Raw genomic sequence first — 21,139 nt, forward strand, 5'->3', positions numbered from 1 at the left:
GGATGTTGATGTCACATAGAGATTCACCTACCTTGGCAGTGATATGCATGTCTCCGCATGTTGTGAGCCAGAGGATAATGGATGTCTGGTTCGGGCCTGGGGAGTCATGGATTCACTGGATCATGGGGATTGGCGCTGCCGATACCTATGCAGGAGGATGAAAGTCTGGGTCTTTAAGTCCTTGGTGCTTTCAGTCTTGCTCTACTGATGTGAGTCTTGGACTCTGACCAAGGATTTGAGGCGATGACTTAACTCCTTCGGCACCAGGTCTCTTCGGAGAATCCTTGGCTATTGCTGGTCAGACATTGTATCCAACGAGTGTTTGCTGAGAGAGACTGAAATGAGATTTGTTACCTGTATAGCCGGTGAGCGTCAGCTGTGGCTGAAGAGACATATAGCTTGTTTTCTTGACGCTGATCCTGCTCACCAGATTCTCTCAGCGAGGGAGACTCGTGGGTGGAGGAGGCCAACAGGCTGACTACATGCCTCATGGTCGCTGCAGTTTGATCAGCATCTCCAAATGGTGGGGATGGGTCAGGCATCTGCCTGGGGGGGTGGCCAGACAGAGGCCCCTGAAATACTAGCGGAAAGTGGACACAGCGACGTGCTGCTCCGGCACATGCTTCCATACTTGACCGAGCAGTGTCATTCGGTCATGAGGGTAATCCATCACCAAGCAGAGAATAAAAATTCTCAATAGAGTTCAGGAATGGAGAGTATGGTGGGAGGGACACCATTCAGAGATGTGGATGAGCTTCAAACCACTCCCTAACAAGAGCAGAGTGGTGGAAGCTACCATTGTCCCATTGTTCCATATTACAACAAAGTTTGTCAACTGTGGCTCTGCTCATCCTCTCTCCTCGAGGGGTACAAGACTATTGTACATCGTATCGAAACACTCAAGCAGGCGTGCTGTGTTGTATCGGCCAATGGTGGGGATTTCAGAAACAACACCATTTCTGGGGATAGCAGCACCCATGGTAATATTTCCTCCTCGTTGACCAAGTACATCAATTGTGGCTCGGTGACTAATGACATTCCTCCCATGTGTCCTCAGTTTGGTAAATTTGAAGCCAGCTTTATCCACATATTCTGCAAGGTAATGAAAATGCATGAAAGATTTTGATGGAGTATATCCTTTTCTTGAACGCAAAGAGTCAGCAAATAGTAAGTAATAAAACATGCCCGATGAACGTCTGTTATGGGTGTTTGATTGTGTTCAACTCCGGTTTGTCATTTGTGTATGGATGTTTCAGTCTGAACGCAACCATAATGGCAAATGTTGGAAATGATGAGCAGTGTTTAAAAATACATGCTGCACATGCAGCATGTGTATCCATGCCCTATAAAAGCACAGGTTGCCTTCGTTGTGAGGCCATGAATTAAAATGCCACATCTCACGAATGATCAAAGGAACCAAGCCATTGGTATGCTGAATAGTGGAATTGGGCAAGAAAGTTGCTCAACACTTTCATGTCCACCTGTCAACAGTGTATAGGCTACAGAACTGATACAGAGCCACAGGAAGGGTCAGCGACCGTCCTCGTCCTGGTGCACAGTGTGTGATGTAAGCAAGACAAGACTGATATATCATTGGGTGGGAGACGGTGGGCAAACGTCATCTTTTCCAATGAATCGAGGTTCTCTGTCAGTTTTTCAAATGGACGTCTTCACGTGTCCCGTCGGCAAGGACTCCATTTTGCTCATGGCTGCATTATTGAGAGAGACCGTTTTGGAGGTGGTGGTGTTATGGTTTAGGGAGCAATCGTCAAATGGACGGACCCTCCACGCAATGTTGCAGAGCTTCCTGCAACCTTAGTTCCATTGGACAGCAATAGCACATGCTCTGATCCATTGCCTGTGATTATCCATGCCTCATAAACTTTAAGCATTCATCGCCGCCCAAGGTGGTCACACTCGATATTGACTGTGCAGACCCCTGCATCGTTTGACGGTTTTGTGACGTCACGTACACATCCCGACTTTTCCGTCTGTACAGATTCTGTAGGACTGTCCCTGACAAATCTCATGTGATTGCATACATTGATCCTTTTTCACATGCTCTGAAATAAATGTCAATTTTAATATGGTCTGCGTTTTCATTACCTCTTAGTATATAATATAAAACCATGCAGAATGATACTGGCCTTAAACTCCATTTTTTGAAAAACACAAAATCTATCACAGATCATATATAATGTGAAGATACCAGCATACTTCATATTATTACCTCTTACAGCAGTATACATTTGCATCGAAGTATTGTAAATGTCTGCAGAAATGACTTGTGTGTACATACTGGTACCCCATCTCCTTTATCCTGTCATTATTTAGATCAAACGGCACCCTGTACACCTGCTTCATTGTCAGCTGGTTTCGCTTAAAGACACGGTCAGTTGTTGCTAGATTGACACTATTCACGTTGTGAAATATTTCATTATCTTGGCTGATTGAGCTCTGAATCTCCCTAAAATGGATGGTATTGTTGGCAACCACCATATCCACTATTGCAGCCTCCTGTTGAGTTGTAAAGATTCATCCTTTGCCACCAGAAGGGGGTTTTCTTTCAAATCTATGAATGAATTGAATGTTGACAGATAAGAATGCAGGAATTGAATGACAGCAAAACTGCACTTACAAATTTACTGTTGTAGAATACAGAAATTAGATGTATGGTCACTTACCTATTCTCATTCCTAAAGCTTCGAATGATTGATGCCACGGTGAATCTGCTATGATTAGGCTTTACCCTCTGCCCAGCTTCTCTCATCGTAAGTCCATGATTTATCACGTGGTCAACTATTGTTGCCCATATCTCATTTGAGAGATTACAAGTGCGCCTTCCCCTTTGGTGTCTCATCCGACCACCATGCATATGGACACCCCTTCCTCGTAGGGCTCCAGGTTGTCGTCTTTGTCTTTCACATCCTCCCTCTCTGACCTGTTCCATTTCTCACCAACAACTGTGAATTCACTTTTGGTCTCTTTTAATCATGATTACAGTCTGATGGGTGATTGAGCAATTTGCATTCGCACATGTGGGGTAGAGATGAATGAAATTGCGATGTATTGCTTTTGACAAAAAGCAAACAATGATTTTGATTAACAAGACTCATTCGTTTGAATTTTGTGTCATATGTTGAGACTTCTATTTAGTGTTTTGCAAAAATGTGTTTACGATTTGAATTTTGTGTGAAAAGAACCATAAATGACTTACAGTGATGCAAAAATTAATGCAGTTCTGGTTGCATGGGTTTTGGTATTGATTCCTTGATTTCTAGTTTCATTAACATTAATTTAGCAATCGAGAAAAAAACTGTAAACCAATGGAGTGTCCGTGCCATCCCTACATCGGAAGTCTCGCAGCTAATTCCTGATAAGTTGTAAGAGAACAATTTCCTTAATGGTGATATATTTAAATATGAAAATAAATTTGGCCGTTTCATAGACTATTATTGTACCTCATTCTGGGAGCTTGTTGACATTCTCACTAAGTTAGCCAATAACTGTGAGGGTCAACTTAAAACCTGGAATGATTATTTATTTCCTCAACAAGAATACAAGGTCTTCTGCTTCTTCTTCTTCTTCTTCTTCTTCTTCTTCTTCTTCTTCTTCTTCTTCTTCTTCTTCTTCTTCTTCTTCTTCTTCTTCTTCTTCTTCTTCTTCTTCTTCTTCTTCTTCTTCTTCTTCTTCTTCTTCTTCTTCACTGCTGGGTAGCTATCATTTTGTTGGAGCGTGACTATGCCACTGATGTTGTGCCCCGATACCAGTACAATGGTACTCATTTTGCCGATCTTGCAAGGATGAAAGGCTGAGTCTATATATATATATATATATATATATATATATATATATATATATATATATATATATATATATATATATATATATATATATATATATATATATATATATATATATATATATATATATATTGTTGCAGGCCAGGGGTCGGGTGAGAAGACCACTAGGTGGGGGAAGCTATCTTGGTTCCCACCAGACTCCCCGGAATTGTAGGCCGTCGCACACGGATAATTCTGTGACACGGCGCGTCGCTTAACCGACCGTAAATGCCAATAACTCAACCGCGTGACCTAGGGTCCTCCCGTCTCTGGGTTAATCGGGCTACCTAATTAATCACGTGGTTTCATGACCGGGGAACACGCCCTCAGTACGCCTTATCTGAACCGGATCACTCTACCAGACCGGATCACTTTACCGGATCGGATGCAGCCGAGCGACACTGCCAAGGATGTACCGGCTAAAAGGAATGGATCGTTGGGAATAAAGTCCCGGCTAAGCTAGGGTTCGGACCATGCTGGATCAATGAAAGAAACCACAAAGACGAGCTGGGAACATTTCTCATAATAATTTATTAACAATGGGCGAGGAATGGTATGTGGCACGATCAGGATTTATTGGGGTGTGTTCTGCAGAAATAGGGGAGAGAGGTGTGGTGCAGCAAATAAACAAGCAACTTACAAAAGGGAACGCAGAGCAGACTTAACGTGAGAATAATAACAATAATAATAATAACGATCTTCTGCAGTCTTACTTAAGCAGACAGGCACCAGGACACACACACACACACACACACACACACACACACACACACACACACACACACACACACACACACACACACAAAACCCGATGAAGAGGGAGTATTGAAATGAGAAGGGAAAGGAGTTGAGGCTACGTTCTTGGTACCTTTGTGCTTGATAGCACGACGCGCCACCAATACGTTTCGGAGTGGGGGGGGGGGGATGCTCTGTAGTGCGGCACCTGACAGCTGGCGCATCGTCTCTGGCTTCAGCAGAGCGTGTGGAGATCGTGTTCCTGAAGGAGGGGCTTGAGTGGAGAAGGGGCGGAGTCCAGGGAGCGTGGAAGGAGTGGTATGCGGGACCAGGTAGGCGGATGGGGTTGACGTCGTGTGGGCGGAGATGAGGCGGCAGAGTCCAGACAGCAGGAGGCGGGTCATGCCAAGGGACGAGGACGAGGTCAGATCGAGCGAGTGAAAGAGAAAAAGAGAGACAGAGGGACTGCTCCGACCTTTATAGGACTTGCAGTGCGGGGGGAGAGGCCACCCCGAAGCGAAACATGATCACCTAAATCGGGCGCTCCGATTAGCCCCGACCCCTCACATGGCCCGCTAACTTTGGCCGGAAACCGCTTCACTTCGTTTCCGGCAAGGTCATCCCAGACAGAACATATTTCGCTCCGACCCCACGACATGACACGAATCGCCCACACCGAAATTGTCACACGAATCGTCCCGCAAAACCCCCCAGGCCATGCCTTGGCAACCGGTCGAGGGTCCCGCATGCCCACTCGGGCGTCCTACCAGCGCCGATCAATGCGCGCGCCGACGCGGCCCGCACAGTACATTCCATGGCTCGATCGCAGCTTCGCTGGCCGTAGAGACGAGAAGACGTTCACCATCCGTGGGGGATCTGCTGCTGCCAGCGAGGGCCGAAGGTACGTATATATATATATATATATATATATATATATATATATATATATATATATATATATATATATATATATATATATATATATATATATATATATATATATATATATATGAGCCTGGTGTTGGCGCAGTGGTTAGGGCGGCGGCTTGGGATCCAAAAGGTCCTGAGTTCAAGCCCCGTTGGGCCACTGAATTAATACACCAGGGGGTTGACAGCCTGTCATCCTTCCGAGGTCGGCAAAATGAGTACCAGTGTACTGGGCCGGTGTATACCCTGGTTCAAATAGGTGTACCATATCCCTGTGTCGTAAGAGGCGACCAGGGTTGCGTCAGGAAGGGCATCCGGCGTAAAACATGTGCCAAATCACTATGTGGATCATACGGATGATCCGCTGTGGCGACCCCTAACGGGAGCAGCCGAAAGGAGAAGAAGAAGAAGAATATATATATATATATATATATATATATATATATATATATATATATATATATATATATATATATATATATTGTTGTGGTTGAGGAAATTCGCAAACCACCATTCAGGTCCCATAGGTGAGATATCTCTGTAAGTACATGTGTAGTTAGCCCCAAACCCGTTGTTTAGAGGGAATAAATGTCATTCATTCGGGCTGCGACCCTTTAAGATAGCCGTTTTTCTGTTCTATCTTTATTTTGAACCAACCACGTCTCAACCGCCATCACACAACAACCACCAACCGCAACGCCGCTTCACAACAACGCCAACAGCCACGACCTTTACCGTCACGGCTCGCTCTCACAACCATCGCATCACCGCCATTCCAAGCGTCGCCATGGCCATCACCGCCACAATAAACCCTCCACCATCTTCGCCTCTCCTTCTGCGGCCATTCCCGCACCGCTTGTGAACGCCGAGCATCAGGCTGTCCTGGCCTCGTGCGGGGCGCGCGCTGAGCCGCGGGTACAAAGAGCGGCCTTTCCGAGGGGAAGTCGGATCAGGAATGAGTCACGCCCACTTCCGATCCCTCCAATCATTAAGCGCGGGGCGATTTGGCCCCGCCTCCAGGCGCGTCGGAGTAGAATCGATATATGCAGATTCGCGGATCAGGAATGATTCACGCCCACTTTTCCTCCGTCCAATGGGCGAGCGTGGCTCCGCCCCCGAGCCCATCCTGATCCGAAAATCTGCATATGGGTTCTCCTGTCGCACTATAAAGCGCCGGGCGAATTGAGTCAGTGGAGGTTTTTCTGTTTCGGTCTCTGGCGAGTCGTGGCGGCAGCGAAGTGTGGCAGCAGTAGTCAAGACGGGTCTGAAGGAGAAGAGGTCTGTCGGGGAGCTGCAGAGAGGAGAAGCTGGGAACACGGTCGAGGGCGCAGTGGAGTCACTCGTCGCGGGACCCAAGCAAGCCAGCTATCCTCTTTCCCCAGAGCATCAACAACCCCCCCCCCCTGTTTCCCCCCGCGCTGAGATAGTACGAAAAGGGGGCCCCGTTCCCACCCCATTCCAAGCAGTGCCAACGAAACCCGCGGAGGAGCGCGGAGTCGGGGCACCGCCGCCATTTTGCGGCTCATCACAAGACGGGTAGGCTCCACGCGGTTTCGGCCCCAGGCTCGTCTGCCCCCTTGTCGTAGAGGGTGGCCCCTTTTTCTTTTGATTTTGAGTATATGTGTTGTCGGCGCCGTCTGTAAAGTAAAACTGTGTAAGTGTTGTCGTGTGCTCGCGTAGTCGGTAGTAGATCTGCATTGTGTTTCTTTTGTTGCAATTGCTTTTGGTGCATAATTGTTGTGTTTTTGTTACATTTGCTTTTGGTGCATAATTGTTGTAATTGTATATGTGCGCTTTCCGTTTGCCGCGGAATAAATGTGAATTATGTTGAACTGTTTTTCCCGTTTCGCTTCGTCTTTTCTTTAATTGAATCTCCATCTTAAGGCCCGGTCACACCTTGACGTTTTAGCCAACGTATGCCGATTTTTGAACTTTTTTTCTAAAACGCTGGCACACGTTGAATACGTTATGGGTAAGTTTTGATAACATTGAGAGCACGCTGAAAAACACTGCCATACGTCGTTGTACGTTGGCTTTAAACGTTGTACTTTTTGGTTGTCCTCAAATTTTTTCATGCTTGAAATTTCACGACGTATGCCGGCGTATGACTCACACGTTCCGCTACGCTGGCCACAAGTTGTATGCACGGTCTGCGATCGTTGACAGACGTCAACACATGCTACTTGTAAGTTAATCATAAGTTGAGACACGCCGAGGTAATGTTTAGCGTACCCGAAACTTATTTCTAACCTATGATTAACGTGTTGTTGGCACGTTACGCGATCGTTGCCACACATCGACAGACGTTACTTTTAAGTTACTCATAGGCTGAAAGACGTCGGTATAATGGATCGTCCTTGCGTCAGCGTCCACGGCCACGGCCAGGACACTTATTTGCAGCATTCTTCAAACTTTTCTTCGGCATGACGAGGATGTTCACACTTCGATGTCTAGCTTGGCTATGATTCCAATTGTCCATCGGCAGCGTCTATTTAAAATAGTCGAGTTTGAACGTTTTAACACGTTCAGAAGAAACGCTTCAAATTTCCAAACCCCAGCGTCAAAAAACAAAGGCGAGTGACAGCAATTTAAATTGTTCATTGTAAACAATGAAACTAGCTGAGTGGTACCGTTTAAAAGTCGTTGAGTGTAAAAAAAAATCCAATTGTTGAGCGCAAGCGTCTACTTTCAATAGTGGAGATGCAGCCATTTAAATCGTTGAGTTTATCATTTAAATCGTTAAATAGTTAAACGCAAGGACGATAAAAAAGACATTACCGCGACGTGTTTCGACTTATGAGTAGCTTATAAGTAGCCTTTGTGGACGTGTGTAAGCGTCCGCATATCGTGTGTAAAACTTATCCCCATCGCATGCGGAACGTGTGTCATACGCCGAGTATGTCGTAAAATTTTGAACATGTTTAAAATTTCTTGATGTATTCTACTTACTACGACGTATGATAGCGTACTTTAGCATTGTACTCACGTATACCAAACTTACTCATACCGTATTTGACGTGCCCCAACGTTTTAGACACATTTTTTTTAGGTCGGCATACGCTGGCAAGATCGCCAAGGTGTGACCGCGATGTTGACACTTCCATTTCTACGGCAGTTATGATTCGAATCGTTGTGCGTCAGCCTTTTAATAGGCTACGTCACGACATCGTCGGCGATGCGTGCAACGCGCTATGCCTAAGTTAGACTATCGTTAGGCATCGGTTGTGTAGGTCGACAACAGGTTCAGCATTCGTTGGTATAAGTTATCTATAACACAACGAAACGTTCTGTGTCCGTTACCAATGCGTTATACATAAGACCAAGTCGCTATGAATACGTCCGAATCTTTAAAAAAAAACATCAAAAGTTCAACGTAAGCCAGCGTTTTAGATACATTTTAATACGTTGCCATCGCTGGCTAAAACGTCAAGGTGTGACCGGGCCTTTACTTCACGTAAAGGGTTGGTAGTGGGCTAAAAAACGCCCGACAATTAATCGGAACCGTCGAGGTTGACGATAACACCGCTCGGTTATCCCGATAGTACGGAACAGGTCGCTTAAAGTGGCCCGTGTCCGAAGTCGACCTGCGGCGAGGTGCGATCGCCCGGTCTACCCTCCGTGTGGGTACTTAGGTAGGTCGAATTTGGCGAACAACCCTATCCCACCCGGGGGGCCAATTGGCACGATTGTGGTGAGGCCGAAAGGCCCACCCGTGACTAGTTCCCGGCGTTAGTCCGAGAGGTCCGACGGAATTGTCCGTCCGGTGGGCGACGTGCCGCGATTCGAGTTACGTGGTCGCCCGCACGCCGGCGGGCGCGAATCCGCAACAATATATACACACACACACACACACACACACACACACACACACACACACACACACACACACACACACACACACACACACACACACACACACACAGTGGCCACATAGTCCTTAACTGCAAGCAGTTAAAATCTATCTGTATAATTCCCTCCATTATCCACACATATTTGAATTTTTGGGGTGGTTGCTAGACTACCCTTAGTCTCAGGTTTTCCGTCTGTCTGTATGTCTGTCTGTTTGTTTGTATCTAATGGACAGCTCTGGAAGCCAGAGGAGTCAACCGATTTTGATGGAACTTGACTGGTAGGTTCATACCAGGATCGAGTTGTATGCTTTTGAGCACCATTGCTATGGACGCCACCGTTGCCTAGCAACGGGACTTTGAAATTTTTGAAAAAAATCCGAATATATTTTTTTGAAAATCAAAAATCGGCTTCCACGCTTTTATGCGCACTTTAATCAACCTCTTTGTTAAAAATTTTCAGCCCGATCCGTCAAAAACTGTATGACAAGTATGCAATTATATAGCGACCACCCATGTCGCCTACTGGCTTGTCTCCATGTTCTTCTGGACATCTTCTTTCATGTTGAAGGTTGTAGGTCATAAAAGCAGCCCCTGACAGCTGTTTTGAGGTCTTCCCTTCATATTCTATTTCAGAACAAAGATAATTCAGAAGACATTTCTAAGTTCATAATGCACCATCAAGAAAAGTAATAAACAGATGTCTGGCAAGCTTCCGTGAAACTGGCAGTGTACAGCATTAAAAAAAATCTACAGGAAAGCCACTAACTGTCAGAATACCGGAAAATATTGACAAAATCCACCAAGCAATTCAGGCAAGTCCCCGGAGGTCTATATGTCGTTTGTCATAGGATGTCGGCACCAGCACAAGATTCACCAATCGAATTCTGAAATGTGAACTGCATCTTTATCCCAATAATGTTCAAATTATCCAATAACTTCCACCAGCAGATCCTGCAAAATGATTGAAAGTTGCACACTGGTTTCAGCAATAACTTCAATATGAAGCATTTGTTAAACATCTCCTTATGTCAGTTCAATGCATTTCCACTTAAGTGATTATGTTCACAAGCAAAACCGTTGTCAGTCCATGCAATATTCACGAGGTTCCTTTGCACAGTACACGTGTGGCTGTTTGGTGTTGAATCACGGTTCGCGGTATATTGTGGGTCCTTATTTTTCGTAAAATAAAAATGGAAACACCGTCAATGTTAATGCCGAGTGATATAAGCAAATGCTTTATGGATTTCTTATTCCAAAGCTTAACAAGCTTTACGTGCAAGACCTTTGGCTTCATCAAGACGGGGTGACATGCCACAACGCAAGGCTCTGCATGGAACTGTTGTGAGAGCATTTTCCGGGAAAGCTGATCTCGAGATTTGGAGTCGTGAATTGGCCTCCCAGATCCCCTGATCTCAGCCCTCTTGATTATTTCCTTTGGTGATATTTGAAAGACAGAGTGTGCAGGAGCAGGCCACACACACACGATGAACTGAAATATAGCATTAGAAGTGAAATTCAGGCCATTCTGATGGACTTTCTTGTGAAGGTTATGAGGGGTATGGGTACCAGAACCATGCGGAATGTGTTACCCACCAAGGGGGCCATTTAACTGACATCATTTTCAAAACGTCATGTATTCCATAGAAATTCCAATAGCTGTACTTTACAAATGTTAATACAGTTGAATAAATAACTTCTATAATTACAAGATATTTATATTTCTAAATAGTGCCATCTTTTTCCCACACATTGCATAACCAGAAAAATTGGTTCTCTCTACAGCTGAACCTCAGAAAATGAGATGGATTGACCTTGTCAAAAATTGCTCTTGTTTGTGAAGCAAGGATTTATTAAATTTTACATACAGTATTTATTTCACAGAAATGGTGAAATTTTTAAGAACCCCTCCCCTCTACTGTTTGGATGTTGTTGTTTGGATTTGTGGAGACATGCTTCTTCTCCATTCCTTTTCTCAATTTACATTTTCTTCCTCTAACTCCTCCTTCCCCCCCCCCCCCCCATCACATCCTTCCCTCCTTGTCCATTTAATTTGGAGATATCGATATGTTATGTATGCAAAATTGGTGGAAGTTTTGATGCTTCCATCCTTATTCTCTCTAAACAACCCCTTCATCTTTTAACTTTTTATTCATATTTCATCCCAACCTCCTTCCATCTGACCTCCCCAACTCCATTATCCTCCCTCCCCAACTCCATTATCCTCCCTTTTCTTCCTTCACATTCTCCTCCCTTACTTCACTCATGTAAGCCAACTATTATTTTTTTTCCAAGATTTCTGTGGCCCAGACACAGTACCAACTCAGACTTGCTTTTGCAAAAAATACCATGGATTATTTTTGCATGATTGTTATTTGCTCCAATGGATGACCTCCAAATCTTCACACCCCTTGCTTGGGTGAAAAGCATATTTAAATCACATGCATTTCACAGCCAATCAGAGTCCCTGAAAGGTAGCACATGACTACAAATAATGGGAAATTCAATGAATTTGCTTTACTGATTAATGGTGTTTTGCCATGAAAGGATGTGAAGTGACGATATAGATCAAATCTCGGAATAGGGGATACCATTCTATGTCATTCTAATATATACCATTCTAATAGGGGATACCTGGGCAATAAGCCGGCAGAGTAAAAGTCAAAACATTCTATTTTGTCAGGTTGAACAGAAGAAATCCCGATGAGATTAAAATGGCACAACTAACGATCTGGTTGAAGCAGCAGGGAGGGTCTCCAACCAGGATAGTGCAGAAAGTTTTACAGGCTGTAACCGTCAGAGTGGGTTGCAATCTGATATATGGGACCTGATTCCCAGTTCGTCCGATTAAACCAACACTCTGTGTGTTTTTTTCAACATTCTAGAGATTTTGAGTCATTCAGAACCAGGTAAAAAAAACTTTGTTCTCCATTTCTGAAATGGGTGGGGCGGGGGTTGCCACCCAAACATATTTGTTTGCTTTTCTCTCTGAAACTGCACACACAATTTTGATAAACCTTTCCCACAACCTTCTTCACCTGTGATGTACCAAAGCTTGTTCATGCTATTTTAAAAATCAGGATCTAAGGACATTTACAGAGGGGGGGGCATCTTTCATTGGTGAAATATCTCTTTAGAAATTAAAAAAAATCCTCGTGTTTGGATGTACAGTGCAATACTACATGTAGAGATGATTATTACCATGCTGGATGGGACTATCCTCACAATGTACATGTAGTGAATGAGTGATGTACAATAGGTTAATTAACACTGATTCAACGTAACTTTTAACTGTACAACCACCGGGGCAACAGGACTGTACATACATGCATAAATATACATTGGTGCCAATGTCATTAATGTATTGCATACATGTATCTTTAAATATTTGCTTCTTTAAATAAAGGGTGCAAAGAACAAAGTTGTCATTGATTGATTAATTGGCATGACAAAACGGCACTGGAAACAGCCCTCCCCCCTCTCCTCTGTCACACTGTAACGCTGAGACATACACCCACTCCCCCTGTAACACTCCTAACGGTTGGACATACACCCCCCCCCCCCAAATCCTTACCCTCCTGAAGTCTGATGGTGGCTTAGTGGTTAGGGTGGTGGCTTGGGACCCCAGGGTCCTGAGTTTGAGTCCCGTTGGCCACTGAATTAAAATACACCAGGGGGTTGACTCAGCCTGTCATCCTTCCGAGGAAGGAAAAAAATGAATATCGGTGTACTGGTAATAGGGGCACTGCATCAGCGGCATAGCCACGCCCCTAACCAATGATGCAACTGGCAGCTAAATGGCTGTGTAATGAAAGCGAGGGAAAAAACCTTCAGAGTGTAGGCTTTATTCCACTTGATTGAAGCCGCTTCTACGGGCACATCAGGGGATACAGGTGCAGCTAGGAGTACATATGTAGCAATGTATACATGTGCAGTAGATCACCGCAAAATAAATCAGCATAAGCACGGAGTCCGGTATACTCTCAATTCTCACCATTCAACGAGCACCAAGTGGACCGCCGCCGTAAATGACAATGCCCCAGGGACAATCCCCCCGACCGCGCGGAATCTTGGCTTTATCTATCCCGTGCACGAGCTGCACGACATGTGATCGCGCGTCACGACCTTCAATTCACCACATTCTCCCCGTCTTTAAAATGTAACTAGAGGCCCAACTAACGCACCATGATTACTTCAGCGCTATAGGAGTATACATTTCAAGCAGCGCGAACTATTTAAACTACAGAAGCATACATGCCAAGCAGTGAGGATTATTTTGAGTTGTAGGAGCATGGTAATGAGCATCGATATATGATATAATGAGCATATAGGAGCATGAGCATCGAGGATGCCGATAATCCCCTTTACAGATCGAGTCGGCGAGGGGGTTTTATCCGTCGACCTCTCCGGGAGTAAATGGCGGTTTCACTTGAGGGAGGCTTCCGATCCTCTTGGTGAGCCTCGACTCGCGCCGGGGATGACTCCTCGATCGCTCTCGGGTGGAACGCGGCAGCTCCGTCGCCACCATTCCCGGGTGGAGTTCCTGGGGGGGGGGGAACACCTGGGGAGGGGATGTCAGAGGGAGGAGTGCCAGATGGTGGTGTACCTGAGGGAGCCAAATGGCGAACCGACACAGTGGTCTCCCTGCCATCAGGAAGTCTGACATGAGCATACTCTGGATTAGCATTGATGAGTTCGACCTCCTCCACCATGGGTTCATACTTGCTTTGTCGTACCGGGCGTTTCATGAACACTGTTCCGGGATAGGTTAGCCAGTTGGGCACCGTTTGGCCGTCAACATAACGTCGCTGATGAGTAAACATTCGGTCGTGAGGAGTTGCATTGGTGGACGTACAGAGCAAAGAGCGTATGGAATTCAGAGCATCGAGAAGGGTAACCTGCCACTGCTCGGGGCCCAGTCCTCTCGATTTCAGCGCCAGAGTTACGGCTTTCCAAATGGTTCCATGATATCGTTTCACCTGCCCATTACCCTGTGGGTTGTAACCCGTCGCTCGACTAGTTGCTATGCCGTGCTCTAATAGGAACTGTTTTAGCCCGGCCGACATGAAACACGGCCCTCTGTCTGAATGTATGTAAGAAGGTTTCCCAAACATAGCGAAGAGGTCAGACAGACATTTCACGACAGTGCCCGATGTCATATCCGAGCACGGAAATGCGAAAGGGAACCTCGAGTATTCATCAACAACAGTGAATATGTATCTGTTGTCTGTCTCGGTCGGCAGGGGCCCTTTGAAGTCGATATTTAGTCTCTCGAAGGGAGAAGTGGCCTTGATCAACCTGCCAGATGCTGCGCCATAGAATCTGGGTTTTAGTTCAGCACAAACAGGGCATGAAGCATTCATTTGTTTAATGTCTTCGATAGAATAGGGAAGGTTTTGTCTGCACGCGAAATGTGCCATTCTGGTTACCCCCGGGTGGCACAGAGACACATGGAGGTCTTGCAAAGCCCGACTGATTGTCGCCGAACAGTAGACCCGAGAGAAGGTATCTGCAGCAGGGTTTTCCCTCCCGGGCCGGTAAACAATGTCGTAACTATAGCAAGCTAGGTCTATCCACCATCTCATAATTTTTTCATTCTTAATTTTCCCGTTATTTTTTCCCATCAAACATGAATGCAACGGATCGCTGGTCCGTGACGAGTGTGAAGTGGTTTCCCAGTAAATAGTGTCTCCATTTACGTAGGGCTTCGACAATAGCGTACGCTTCCTTCTCTATTGCTGAGTGTCTCTGCTCGCTTCCAGAGAGAGTTCTCGAGAAGAACGCGACGGGTCGTCCGGACTGATTGAGCGTCGCAGCTATCGCGTGATCGGAAGCATCCGTTTCCACCATGAACTGCACCGTGCTGTCGATCGATAATACCACGGAATTACCGATATCATCTTTGAGGCTGTGGAAAGCTTTTACAACAGCGGCATCTTGTGGGAAGTTTTTGCAATGCACTAGGGGATGTATTTTCTCGGAGTATTGGGAGATCCATCTCGCGTAGTAAGCGAACATCCCGATCACCCGGCGCATTGTCTGCAGGTCCTGAGGTGGGGGTAGCTCACGAAGTGGGCGCAATCGTTCAGGATCGGGCTTAATCGTGCCGTCGGCTATTGTGTAGCCGAGAAGGTCAATTGACTTTGCCGAGAATACGCATTTCTCGTAGTTGAGGGTCAGATTATATTTTCTAGCAATGCTCAAGAATCTGTCCAGATTCATATCATGTTCCCCCCGATCCTTACCGCACACCGTGACATTGTCCACGTAAACAAAAGTGTCTTTGAGGTTTTCATCCGAGATGATGTCGTCCATAACTCGTTGGAAGCAAGCTACTCCATTCGTGACACCGAACGGAATCCTCCTGAATTGGTAGAGGCGTCTCCCTGCCTGGAACGCGGTGTAAGGTTTGTCTTCCTCTCGGATGGGAATTTGATGATAGGCGCTTCACAAATCGATGGTGCTGAATATTTTATAATTGGCCACGCGTTCGACCATCTCGTCTATGCGCGACAAAGGGTAGGCATCGAGATGGGTGAAGCGATTGACCATTTGAGAGTAATCGACAACCATTCGTTTCTTATGGTTCTGGTTGGTGGTCACCAACACCTGCGCGCGCCATGGCGAATCGCTCGGTTCTATAATACCTTCTTCCAGTAATCGCTTGGTCTCAGAAGTGATGAAGTTCATATCAGCAGTGGTATATCGTCGCGATTTGATCGCTATCGGTTTTCAGTCCGCGACAAGTTAGCAAACAGCAGGGGGGACAATACCTCTGCGGTGGTCAGAGGATTTAGAATTAGACGAGGTTTGCTTCCTCCAAAGGGTATTTCGACGCTCGTGTGCTGCTTGAGGACATTATGACCCAGAATTACGTCTGCGCATAAATCACGAAGCACCAGTACCCTTACATCCCGATGCGTGTACCCTTTTACGTCCAATTCAACATTGCAGTACCCTCGTACACGGGACTGCAGTGATGTGGCGGCCATGCATACCGTATTGTCTGTCGGGTGGATCTTCCATTTCCTGCCCTTCGCTAGTGAGCTGTTGACGAAACTCTCAGAGCTACCGGTATCAATCAGAGCCTCAGCCATATGCCCGTTAATTCGCACGTTGATGATAACCTTGGATAGATTCCCCGGTGAGGCTGCAGTTAGTTTCTTTTGTGAGTAGAGAGCCACAGAAGTGGGTTTATTTCTCCTTAGAGTAGATTTGCATACCCTGGCATAATGCCCTTTCTTGTCACAATTCATGCATGTGGCATCTCTGGCGGGGCATTTGTTGCGGGGTGTCTTTTATACCCACAAAAGAAACATTTACCAACCGAAGTAGTTGCTGAGGAGTTTGACGAGGTCTGGGTATCCGATTCCTCGGGTTTTTCTCCATCCTCAGTGTCAGGGGTGCCCTGAGGGGTTCCTTGAGTTTCCACCGTAGCGGCGTTCATTAGCAGCATCGGTGTCCCATATGACTCAGATTGCTGCTGTGCCGTATCCATTGCTCGAGCCTGGTCGGCTACCTTTTCAAGAGTGGGTTGCGCTTTCTCCAGTAAGCGTTGCCGTATGGGGGCTGACCTGAGCCCTCGGATGAACGCCTCTCTGGTCGCTTCATCTCGGTGTTCCTCGGCGGTTACGGCCCGGAAATTGCAGTCTTTTCCCAACTGCCTCAGAGCTTGCAGGAACTGATCGATTGTCTCCCCGGCTGCTTGCTTGCGTGTGTTGAGAAGATGTCGTATGTACACCTCGTTCTTGCGCTTCACGTAGAGCGCCTGCAGCACGTCGATCGCTGCATCGTAGGTGTCACACTCCGAGAAGAGCCTGAATACACTGGGCGAGACATGATTCACAAGGGCGGCCAATTTGTCAGCTCCCTCTTCGATGATGGTCAGATAGTGTGAGAAGGAACGGAACCAATGCGACCATTTCATTTCCGAGTCAGTCGTGTTTGGGTCTGCGTCGAACCTCTCCGGTTTGTAGATCTTGTCCATCGTTGGTTGAGAGAGCCGAGGGAATCAAGTGGAATAAATTGTAATGAAAGCGAGAGAAAAACCTTCAGAGTGTAGGCTTTATTCCACTTGAATGAAGCCGCTTCTACGGGCACATCAGGGGATACAGGTGCAGCTAGGAGTACATATGTAGCAATGTATACATGTGCAGTAGATCACCGCAAAATAAATCAGCATAAGCACGGAGTCCGGTATACTCTCAATTCTCACCATTCAACGAGCACCAAGTGGACCGCCGCCGTAAATGACAATGCCCCAGGGACAATCCCCCCGACCGCGCGGAATCTTGGCTTTATCTATCCCGTGCACGAGCCACGCGACATGTGATCGCGCGTCACGACCTTCAATTCACCACAGGCTGTACATGATCGGTGCTGCACCATGAACAAATTACTGCCCTAACCAACAGAGGACACACTGCATCAGCGGCACAGCTGCGCCCTCAGCCAATGATGCTACCTTTCAGTCTTGTTCTGCATCCGAACGAAGATGAAGACCCGCAGGACAAAGTAAGCATCAGGAGAAATCAGTGTCGTTTTACATGATTGGAAAGACATTAATCGGAAGTGAAATCAACATCATACATGGGATTTAAGCTCCATGGCATCCCAGCTAATTATGTTTCCTCAGATGGGAACACCTTAGGCCTTTATATCCTCCTCAAGGAAAGGCCTCCACATGAAAAGTTGCAAGTGGCCTTATTTGCATTTCATTAGCAGTTACTGTTGATTCAAGGATACATTTGGTGGCCACACTGGTGTGAGGACTGCACCGGACTCAGATCCCAGAGTTATGGATTCAAATCTCACACAAAAACAGCAGTGTTTAGGATTTGTATTCTATTCTTCAGGAAGCCAGCCACATCTATCGGATTGTTGGTGAATTCCCAGCTGGTTCATAAACGACTTTCAGAATGGGAATAATCTAGATGCTCCACTTGGTCTGCTTCACTCAATGCCTGTTCTTGTTCCAGGAGATCCTTCTGAACGACTTATGGGTCCTACACCAAAACTATAATTTCCACTGAGAATAAAAAGGTTCTGAGGTAAATATTATGTCCTTAATTCGATCATTCCTCTAAGTTTGTAAATTCTTCTTCTTCTTCTTCTTCTTCTTCTTCTTCTTCTTCTTCTTCTTCTTCTTCTTCTTCTTCTTCTTCTTCTTCTTTGTAGGAACATTTGTTGTTGGGCATATCTGTGCCACTACTGTGCCTGTAATAGCCATGAAATCTCTCTCTCGATTCGGTTAGGTTAAGTGTGTGTGTGTGTGTGTGTGTGTGTGTGTGTGTGTGTGTGTGTGTGTGTGTGTGTGTGTGTGTGTGTGTGTGTGTGTGTGTGTGTGTGTGTGTGTGTGTGTGTGTGTGTGTGTGTGTGTGTGTGTGTGTGTGTGTGTGTGTGTGTGTGTGTGTGTGTGTGTGTGTGTGTGTGTAAACTGTCAAATTCATACATGAAAACAATCAACATACACCATCATTTCAAATTAATGCATGGATGGACAGCAAGAAACCATTATTCCTAGAAAGAGGTAGGGATTGTTTCACAGGATGACAATTTATTGTGACCATCACTACCTTGTTTACATACCTTTTGGAGGAACATCCATATAATACATCCTTTTTCATTTAAAAAAAAAGTTTTTTTTTTGCTTAACAAAAAATTGTCTGTACTTTTTGAAAATGCATTTACATGCTGGAGAGTTTTATTTTGATTTCACGATGAATTATCTTGTCAGTTATGTGTCAAAACATCACATGAAATAATGTTACTATTAAATAATGGACAGCAATAATAACATGTACAGCAGTATGTAGTGTCTGTGCCATCCCTACACAGGAAGTACACCACCATCCTCACATTTACCAACCCCAGCCTCACATTTAGTACCACATATCATTATAACACTTGTTAGCTCGCAAACTGGCTGGCTCCATTATGGCTATTGGTTTACTGGAAAACTTGATAAATAGTGATGACGAAGGTTATTAGACTTTAAGAAGAAAGTTCATTTGTCTCTGGTTGCAGTGGCGTATCCAGACCTTGGCATCAAGTGGGGAAAAATCTTGTCAAATTATACATCTCAGCAGGGAAGCCATATATCGTATGTTCATTTGGCCAGATGTTGCCCTTTTTGTTCTCAACCATGAACCACCGAGGCTCGGGCAAAATAAAACCGTTATGCAATGAGTGCATTGATTTTGCAGTCTATCTAAATTTTATATGTCTGAACAATCTAAAGATATATGGCATTATTGATTCGGCAAATACAGACTCGGTGGTGTAGGGGTTAGAGCATGCGTCTACTCTGAGACCTGAGTCTGGGAGTTCAAACCCCTTGCTGAGTCACACCAAAGACTTTTAAAATGTTATGTGCTGCTTCCTTGCTTGATGTTCAGCATTTAAAAGGTTAACAGCATGGACAATCCTATAGGTTGGCATCCAAGAGGAGGAGAAAATTCATCCTTGAGAAATTCTTTGCTGAGTGCAGTGACAAAAGTAGAGCTATTGTTGCGACGTTGCTGGTACCCAGAGTACCACTGGAAGTTTCGGCATTTCCTCCAAACTCAGTGGCAGTGTTTCTCTCATCTAACAGTATTGTGTTGTGTCGTGTATGTTCATCTGTATGTCCATGTGTGTGGCAGCTCCACGACCTTGTTTACCCTAACGCTTAGATTATGTAAAAAAAAAAAAAACCTTTACATGTAATCTTTCTACCTTTTACGTATTCTGGCAAAGCTGCCAATCACCGATGAGTAATCTACTCTTGGCACAATATCCGTTTTTTTATACTGAGCAATGGCAGCCCAGAAAGCCATTCTCCTATCATTGTAGAGCAAAGATGATTCTTGATCAGTTTGATGCAGCTGAATGATCGCTCAGCTGGAGCTGAATAAATTGGCAGTTTTCCCACAATGCGAGACAGTCTTGTAAGAGTGGCATAAGAATATTAATTTCAAGATCCCTTGTGTACTTGTTTTAATACTATAGGTATCACTCCATTGCTGGTACAATGTTCGAAAGTTTTTGTATTCTCCCAGGAGATGGTCATATTTTGCTCTGACGAAGGGTAAGGCTCAAAACGACTTCACTTTTATTCATGGCAGATCAATTATCCTGATACGAGAATGAAAATTTTTTTTTATGTGATTCTTCACCATTGAGAGATGGGGCCAAAAACTATAATATATACCATGACATCTCAAAACATTGTAGATTGGTTATGAAAAAAGTTGATGGACGAGTTGGGTAGGTGACTAGAACAAGCTGATTAGATTTTGCTTTGGTTTCCGATGCAAATCAGGCGTGCCTATCAGTGGGATGCAAAAACGTAAACAGTTCAGCCTGGTGAAAGTATACACTCTCCCGAGTGCCGTTCTCGGTTCGGTCCTGTGATTACGTAACTGCGGAAGTGTGTCTGCTCGTGCTAAAGTATAAATTCCACAATACCTTTAATCTATACATTGGTAAGACTTGCATAATAAAAAAACACTTTGTTCATAAATCTTAAAATCTGAGCTCACCGTTGCCTTGCTTCTTCTGGAATAATTCTGCCAAACTACTCTGTCATAATTTCTTTGGTGGGTGACTTATTTTGACGACCTCCACGATGGTTGTTGCGCAAGCATGCAGTCCACGCCCACATTGTGCTACTGCTTTATTTTCTGCTTGACACGTCACGTCATTGAAACAGAGATGTGCGTGTGTATTTGTTGGATGTTTTATATTGACCAAATACCGAAACATTCCTTGCTTTATAGATGATGCATGACAGATATATATATATAT

At 45.2% G+C, this 21,139-nt stretch overlaps 1 long non-coding RNA gene across 1 annotated transcript in view; it reads left to right on the forward strand.

The window, feature by feature from the left end:
• The window catches only part of LOC147028482 (uncharacterized), an 82,726-nt gene extending 79,668 nt beyond the window's left edge, over nt 1-3,058 (forward strand). The window contains exon 3 of the long non-coding RNA XR_015056930.1: nt 2,335-3,058. This is a non-coding gene — a long non-coding RNA (uncharacterized LOC147028482). The remainder of the gene's footprint in view (nt 1-2,334) is intronic.
• Nucleotides 3,059-21,139: the final 18,081 nt, after the last annotated feature.

The sequence above is a fragment of the Eptatretus burgeri genome, chromosome 4 (assembly GCF_056783735.1).
Source record: "Eptatretus burgeri isolate ZD-2024b chromosome 4, Ebu_testis_v1, whole genome shotgun sequence".
Taxonomy (NCBI): domain Eukaryota; kingdom Metazoa; phylum Chordata; class Myxini; order Myxiniformes; family Myxinidae; genus Eptatretus; species Eptatretus burgeri.